This window comes from Polyodon spathula, chromosome 31, assembly GCF_017654505.1.
Source record: "Polyodon spathula isolate WHYD16114869_AA chromosome 31, ASM1765450v1, whole genome shotgun sequence".
Classification (NCBI taxonomy): Eukaryota; Metazoa; Chordata; class Actinopteri; order Acipenseriformes; family Polyodontidae; genus Polyodon; species Polyodon spathula.
This window is the reverse complement of record NC_054564.1, coordinates 3,009,758-3,018,676: the sequence shown is the minus strand read 5'-3', so window position 1 is coordinate 3,018,676 and position 8,919 is coordinate 3,009,758. Positions and strand designations below refer to the sequence as shown.

At 37.2% G+C, this 8,919-nt stretch overlaps 1 protein-coding gene across 4 annotated transcripts in view; it reads left to right on the top strand.

The window, feature by feature from the left end:
• Positions 1–2,590: 2,590 nt before the first annotated feature.
• vsig8b (V-set and immunoglobulin domain containing 8b) overlaps positions 2,591–8,919 on the top strand; it is a 63,790-nt gene continuing 57,461 nt past the window's right edge. For 2 of the 4 annotated variants that reach the window (XM_041233371.1, XM_041233374.1), the window contains exon 1: positions 2,591–2,692. The gene's annotated coding sequence lies outside the window, so the exon portion shown is untranslated. Of the gene's footprint in view, positions 2,693–3,290; positions 3,318–8,919 lie in introns of all 4 variants that reach the window. The other 2 variants (XM_041233372.1, XM_041233373.1) reach the window with 2 other exon arrangements.

Here is an 8,919-nt window from a genome sequence, read left to right as displayed (position 1 = left end):
AAGGTATGCCCATGATATGTGTAGGTCCTGTAACATGTTGAATATAATCAAGAGAATCTAAAAGCCTTACAAATTCCAGTCTTAGGATCAGATTCAGTGTTAACATGAATATTAAAATCTCCTAGCAAAATAATTTTATCATGTTTTGCAGATAATGTAGACAGGAAATCAACAAATTCTGATAAAGAAGAAAAAAAAACTGCGGTTGTATTTCGGTGAGCGGTAAATAACACCGTGTAACAATTTTTTTTTTTTTTGTTCCTGGGTAGTAAGTGTTATTTTCTAATTGCTTATGCCTCAAAAGTATAGAAAATGGCTATTATTCCCCACAAACTTTGCTTTTGTGACCAGGACAGTGATATTTCAAAATATCACTATTTCCAATGGGAAAACGGGCAAATGTGTATCTTTTCAGTCACATAAAGTCAGAAAAAAACAACATATGAGTCCAAATCAACATGTATTTATACTAAAGTAATACAAAAATGACTACAAAAGATTTAGAAGTGAGTAGTTTTTCGAGATTTACGATTATACTGTAAATACGGTATAATCGTAAATCTCGAAAAACTACTCACTCTAAATCTTAAATAAAAAGTCTAGGTTGTGGTATATAACAAAATCATTAATTAAAGAAACTTTACTTGAGAGTGATCTTATATTAAGTTAAGCTATGTGTACATTAGTAGGGGGGTTGGGGGATGAGCTGAAGAGATGAGAATGCATGGAAGATTATTTTGGCAAATCCCTTGAATTTTCTTCTGACTATAGAACAAGAAGAGGGATTAATGACTTCAGTTACATTTGGTACACTGACTTAAAATCCTCCCTTCCCCCATTTCTAGTTTAAAATAGAGGTAGTTGTTGTTTCAATATTTGCTGCAAGCTTGCTAGCCCCCAGTTTGTTTAAGCTCAGACCATCTTTCCTATAATATGCAGGTCTTCCCCAAAAGCAGTCCCAGTTGTCTATAAAACAATGTTTTTTTTTTTCTTTCATACGCCAGTGCTTAACCAGTTGTTTAGGTTTCAATTCTACTGAACATTTAAGAACATAAGAACATAAGAAAGTTTACAAACGAGAGGAGGCCATTCAGCCCATCTTGCTCGTTTGGTTGTTAGTAGCTTATTGATCCCAAAATCTCATCAAGCAGCTTCTTGAAGGATCCCAGGGTGTCAGCTTCAACAACATTACTGGGGAGTTGATTCCAGACCCTCACAATTCTCTGTGTAAAAAAGTGTCTCCTATTTTCTGTTCTGAATGCCCCTTTTTCTAAACTCCATTTGTGACCCCTGGTCCTTGTTTCTTTTTTCAGGCTGAAAAAGTCCCTTGGGTCGACACTGTCAATACCTTTTAGAATTTTGAATGCTTGAATTAGGTCGCCACGTAGTCTTCTTTGTTCAAGACTGAACAGATTCAATTCTTTTAGCCTGTCTGCATATGACATGCCTTTTAAGCCCGGAATAATTCTGGTCGCTCTTTCATCCCCTTTGCCCAAAACAGGCAGCAAACTAAACATAGACTTTTCATCCCTACTGCTTTTAAGGTAGTTGTGAGAGATTTGAACTTTAAGAAGCTCAGATTTTCTATCCCTGACATCACTGGTTCCAATCTGCACAATAATAACAGGCTTTTTATTATAGGTCCTTAAAAGACGGTCCATTCTTGATTCCACATCTTTGACCCCAGCACCTGGAAGACAAGTAACAGTCCTGTTTAGTGGGTCAATGTGGGAAAAATCACTATCAGCAAAGCGTAGAGTGGAATCACCTACTAAAAGCACCTCACTTTTGCTTTCTTCAAATTCTTGAACTGTCCTGAGAATAGTTATCTGTTAGTATTTTGACAATATCCTTACGATGCATTCTTTCTTTTTTACTGTTCCTGGTAGAAACACAGTTTGCTTTTTCTTCAGCTAAACTCTTTGGATGTTCTTCTGCAGCCCTTGTATAAGCATGACTAATCTGTTCCTCTGGCTCACAGTTTCTAATTCCAGGAATAGGAGAGTGATTAAACAAATTAAACATTAGAGGTTTCTCCTTCTGAAACAACAACAGCTATCCTTAAACGAGATATCTTTGGCAAATCATATTTTTAAAAACTTATTTTTTACCCTTCAACAGAACTAACTGAACTCTAGTAAGTCGATATAATGAGTAAAATTTGTGAATTATAAAGACATTCCTAAATATATTTACAAAATATAGCCATACAAAATACAGATGTAATATTAATTTTTGAACACCACTGGTTTGTGTTTGGCAAACTGAATTATTTTATTTAAAAAAACGTTCTTTCATTGTGGCTCGGTTGCATGGTGGAAAAGAAGCATTGGATACCGCTTTAATGAATTAGTCTGACTACAGCACTATTATTCAGCATTGACAACTCATTCCACTCTCTGTGAAGGAAGACAGAGCCAAAAACAGAGGGGGGGGGGGTGGTCAGAGAGACAAGAGGCAGACAGAAAGACACAAACAAAGACAAAGAAAGAACAATGAAGACAAGGTTGATAGGAAAAGCTAGAATGAGAGGGAGGGACACTGAAGAGAAAAGAAAAGGCTGAGCAGGTAAGGTGGTAGGGAGGCACCAGGGAGTGCCAGTCACACACCTGTCTCCAACAGTCTGTGAAGGAGCAGAAGGATTGTCACTCTGCTGGTTTTAGCTGCTCAAGATACTCCTGGTACTAGTTTGGTGAGTTTCTAATCTGCACATTTCTAATTTATAGGTATTTTGTTTGTGTTTCTGTATGGAAAGTGTTGTTTTGATATGAAGTTTGTGTTTTATTTATGTAGGAGAGTCGTTATGTATGTTTTTTCCATGTGTTTTTCTGTGTTGGTGCTGTGACCCCCAGAGTGGGTGAGTTTCTTGGGACACTACTCCCTGTTTTGTATGTACATAAATATAAGTGTAATGTACCATTTAGGAATAATTGTTAGTTTTGCTTTTAAAAGTGTTTTAAAGTAACACACTAAGGGGTAGATGTAAGTATTGGAACTGTGCAAATAACTGTGGATGCAAAATTCAAATTGCATTGCGGCCACAATTGTTTTGTACTGAGCTCTATGTAAGTTTAAGAGCAATGCAAATTACTCAACACACACAAATAATGTGCGTTAAAGACCAAGGTGACGTTCATTTAAATGTATTTCTCTGTACAATGACAGTGGATCTGATATAAAGATTAAAACAATTATTTTACAATAATATCTTGTGATGGGGTGTTGTTTTGATGGGAGGTTTGTGTTTTAGTTCTGAGAGTCGTTATGTATATTTTCCATGTGTTTTTCAGTGTGTTGGTGCTGTGACCCCAGAGTGGGTGAGTTTCATGGGACACTACTCCCTGTTTTGGTGTATGTACTAGGGCTGCCAAGTAATTACAAAAATGAATTGTGATCAATCTCATGATTAAAAAAAATAATCTTCGTGAATCTTGGTTTTAATTGCATATTTAATTGATACAATTACTGCATCCATCTCATTTGTTTGTTTTATTATGGATGCTATTATTATTACTATTATTATTTTAAAGTTCTTCTTATTACCTAGAAGGACTTACATGGTCCTGGACCTTCTTATCTACAAGATCTGCTGACCCCGTATGTTCCTGGTCATTCCCTGAGATCGGAAAAATGCTAATATATATATATATATATATATATATATATATATATATATATATATATATATATATATATATATATATATATATATATATATATATATGAATTTATTAGGGGTCAAAGCAACAAAGTTGTGTGAATCCTATTGTTATTAATAAGGATACTAGGCTTCTAAGCTGGCTTGGGAAGCCTATTGTTATTGTGATCAGGAGATGATTTGTCAATATGCATGACTATGAAGAGGTATGTGATAAGTACAGTGAACAAGGGGTGGGGCGGGGATGGAGATGCAGTACTAAGTGTCCTGTCGATGTGCAGTACCTTTTAAATCTGTTTTACTTTGAATAAAATTACTTTTAAACAGCGCTTGTGAAATAAACAGCGCGGATGAAAATAATGGACCTGACACGTTGAATGAATGGACTGCAAAGGATTTAACTTGGCAGGTATCATCCCGTGTAGATTATAGTTCAGATGCAAAAACAATTGCGCTCCTGCTTTAACCAAGATGCCGGCCTAACACAATTTTTTGGAAAAGACTTTCAAAATCTGCATCTTGGGAGCCAGTGAACCGATTGATCTGAAACTTCACATATGTTATCAGCAACCAAACCTGCTTGAAGTTTGTGAAGCAGAAGTTGCTGCGATAAATTTTACTGTCAAAATGGCTGCCACCAAATTTGCCAAAAAATCAAACTGATTCTGTTTGCAAACCATTTAAACAACTAACTCCTAACTTGGTAGATGTCATCCTGGGGACAATAGAATTCAAATATGCCAAAATGGTGTTCTTTTGTAAAACAAGATGGCTTGTTCTTAAATTTAAAACTGCTTCAGTTGAAAAAATGGTTTAGTTGATTAACTCCAGAGTTGACAAGCATCATCCCTGTGTCAATACAATTGACTTTTTCAAAAATGGTGTCTGTGCGTAAACCAGTATGGCCACCTAACATATTTCTTTAAAACCCTTTCAAAAAATCTTTAGTCAAATGTAAAAGTAGCTTATAACTCCTTCCTCCTTACTTATTGGTATTGACAGTGTCGACCCAAGGGACTTTTTCAGCCTGAAAAAAGAATCAAGGACCAGGGGTCACAAATGGAGTTTAGAAAAAGGGGCATTCAGAACAGAAAATAGGAGACACTTTTTTACACAGAGAATTGTGAGGGTCTGGAATCAACTCCCCAGTAATGTTGTTGAAGCTGACACCCTGGGATCCTTCAAGAAGCTGCTTGATGAGATTCTGTGATCAATAAGCTACTAACAACCAAACGAGCAAGATGGGCCGAATGGCCTCCTCTCGTTTGTAAACTTTCTTATGTTTTTATGTTCTTATGTTCTTATTCAAAACACTTTCCATTTCCAAGTTCATTCTAGCTCTCGGCTATTTTAGGGATATCATATGCGAGTTCTAGCCCAACCGCCGGCGCGAGTTGATTAATTGTATGGTGATCATTTTAGACTTCTCGGTTAGATCCGGAGCTTCCCTTTTCTTTGAATACTACAAAGTCTTTTCTGCCAAAGCCGCTGCCCATCTCCAACAATGGAACGAGAACATCTACTGGACCGCACTGAATGCAGTTCAACTGCTCACCCCACTGACCCTCCTTCACGAACCTTCTCATCTTTTCATCCCCTCCAGACCAAAAGACGGTCAGGGCTGCAATACTGCATACTCTGGAGGCTGCCAGATTTGTAATAACTTCAACAAAGGAACCTGTACTATTCCACCTGTAACTTCCTTCATTTCCGCTCACCATAACTCCACCACACCCAGCATCAATAGTTTTAATCCTTCTCGAAGATTTCTCTCTGCAATATGCAAAAATCGACCACCCCTTATTCTTAATCAAAATTGCTGGGAAAGCGAGCCATGGTTTAAAGTCGATATATCAAACACATTTTTTTAATCATGCCCATTTCAAATTTTATTTTTCTGTTTGCCTGATGAAATCTTGGCATCCCCTAGCATCAGAAAAAACTTGGGTCCTCTCACTTCCATCGAGTTTCTAGGCTTCACCCTGGATTCCCAATCCTTTTCAGCCTCTGGGAGCAATCGTGTAGTTTCTATTTCCACTTTTCTGTCCGGTCGCCCTCCTACCAAATGCAATCTTCTGTCCCTCCTAGGCCATTAAAACTTTGAGGAAAATTCCTCAAGAAAGAGCTGTCTCCTATCTTCTCTTGATCCCATCTGTTGATTCACTCAACAATGTCATACTCATGGATCCTTTTTACCACAAGGCACTCTGCCTTTCCGTTGAGTATCTCCTGCTGCACGAAGACATTCAACTGTTCACAGATGCAGCTCCCTCTTTCGGCTTAGGGGGATATTACAAGGGAAAATGTTTTTCTGCTCCTTGGCCTGAAGAATTCATTAGCATTCCTATCCCCAATCATTCCTTGTCATTGTACGAAATGTATCCAGTTGCTTTAGCCGCATTCCCTTTGGGTGTCTTCCTGGGCCCAAAAAATCCGTTCTTCTCTACTTAGATAATTCAGCTACAGTCCAAATTAACAAAAGTCATTCATCCTCCCACCATATAATGATAATATTCAGAAAGATTATTTGGTTCCCTGTTACTCATCAGTTCATTTTGAGAGTTCAGCACATTCTCAGCAACCTGAATGTAATCGCCGATTCTCTTTCTCATTTCCAAATGCAGAGATTCAGAGCATTAGCTCCTGAAGACAACTTTCTGCCAACTCAGTTTCCTCCCTTTTCAGACCTGATTTGCATATGAGCCACCCACTGCATTCCCTAATTCTGCAGGCTCAAGAAACAACTGTTCTCAGCATCACTCCCAGCTCACTGGTCATCTTGGAATTGCATTCCTTTCCCTTCATTTTCAATGCCTGCAGTATCATCTTATATTATGTCCCTTAAGAATGGTGCTGTAAGTTTCCTCCATCAATATTTCAATTTCCAGCATCCAGTTTTTCTACAAACTCATTTTCGGGATCCTAGCTCTACACTCAGCAACTCACACATTTCTCTAATCTTGAAAGGGCTTCAACGACCAGAATCTCTTTTTCCACCTGCTTGCTTACCTATCACCATCAACATACTCTCTTGGTGCCTCTCATCCGCTCCAGCTACTCCTTCCCGTTTTTAGATAAACCTTAAAGCCCTTTTCTCTTAGTCTTCTTGGGTTCCTTAGGTGCTCCAGAATCTACATTGCTCTCAAATTCAACCCTGTATCTCCGACCTCGCAATTACCTCATCTGATACCCTTTCCTTCCTGCTCAAAAGAAGTAAAACTGTCCAGGAAGATTAGGGAACCCTTTCTATTTCATTTATAAATAAAACTCCAATGTAAGCCCATATGATCCCTTTCTCTATTATCCATTTCAGTCTTTCGCAGGGCGCATCACCCTCAGACCTGCTGTTTATTAGCGAAAATGGAACAATCATCACCCGCCATTGGTTCTTCTTTCATCTACGCCAGATTCTTTCCAGGTCCAGATTCACAGCTGAGCAGTTCTCCGGTCATTCCTTCATAATCATAGCAGCTTCTTGCCAAGGAGTTCTAAGCTCCCTTATCAAATGGTTAGGTTGTTGGTCATTCAGTGCTTACCAAGTTTACATTAGAACAAATATTATGAATCCTAAAAATACTTTTACAAAAATGTACTCTTAAGCGTTAATACCCTGCCCAGAGGAAGGGTAATTGGATCAGCCATGGATTCTCAGAGGTTTATTTCCGAAAAATGGGTTTTGTTTTCCTCTCCTGTGTGCTAATGATCATTTGTTAAAGGTTGCCTAAACCTTCAAGTGGGCTATATTTAATACTAATCGCAGCATTGAGACCAGCCTGTTCTTTTTGGGGGTCTCCGCCTCGTCCATTCAGCCAGGCAGTGAGCCTTCAAAACAAGCTAGGTTTGATGCCAAATGAAAGCGTCTATACAACATAATTCTCTGTAAAATTGCATACTCCGTATTCTCCACAATAAATAGTTGTACTAAAACATTTCGTAATTGGTGTTTGTCCTGAACTACTGAATTGATATTTATAATTAAAGTTCGGGAGGAATATATTAAAGCTGTTGTCTTACTTCTGGATTAATATTGTTTTTCGTTTTATATTTATTTACACAGAATTATACAGAAACATTCCAGCATTTGTTGTTAAATTTTTTAATCAGATTGAGATGAGTTACTAAATTTTCAGGTCCTGGTAATGTATAGACTGTCAGCATTAATATACCAAAAAGGTTTTTATTCACTGATATGTAAACTTAACTAATATATATATATATATATATATATATATATATATATATATATATATATATATTATAAATAAAAAGTACCTGCAATAGGAGTCAAATTTCACTAATGAGAAGAATATTCTATATAAAACAGGCAATGCTAAGTTTGGTAAAATTCTTTTGTTACATCGCATGTCAGTGCCTCACATCAGATGTGATAGAAAGAGGCACTTACTGGAAGCAGGAGTTCTTTCTTTCTTTCTTTTTTTGTGCATGCTCTTCACCTCTGTTACCAGGGGAGATCAGGAAGCAATCAGAGCAGTGAACAAACAAGCTAGATGCTGATAAAAGCCTGCTGTATTAATAGAAAAATTGTATTAAAAAGAAGTTTAAAAAAAGTTAAATGTCGAACTGCGATTAACTGACACCCCTAGTATGTACACATGAATATGTGTGTAATTTACCAATTTAAAAAGTTACGTATGTGAGGATGTGTAGGGTTATTCTGGTTGGCTTGGCTTCAAATTTATTTTTCTGTTAACTTTTTGTTTATCTGCTGCTACCTCATAATAAATGGTTATATAGAGCAAGCCTCTCTAGCATGCATGCTACTTTACCAGGAACTTCAGTACTACTGGGGACTACAAAGTAGCTTGCGTCAGCAAAACATGTTGGTACTGTGAGTTAACTCATAGAGACCAAGGTTTTAAAGACATGTTAAACCTGTTTTCAGTGAATTAAATAAGATTTATGTTAATATTTTGCTCAACTGTTAATCTGTTTAAAAAACTGCACTAACTTGGGGAATGTTTTGAAAATTCATTTTATGAAGTCCCATACTAAAGTATTTTGCTTTTTTAGCGAATAGTATGTTTTTTTTATGGCAGTGTATTTTTTTGTTACTTCACTAGTAAGTTATGTTTGTTTTGTATGAACATAAGAAAGTTTACAAACGAGAGGAGGCCATTCGGCCCATCTTGCTCGTTTGGTTGTTAGTAGCTTATTGATCCCAAAATCTCATCAAGCAGCTTCTTGAAGGATCCCAGGGTGTCAGCTTCAACAACATTACTGGGGAGTTGATTCCAGACCCT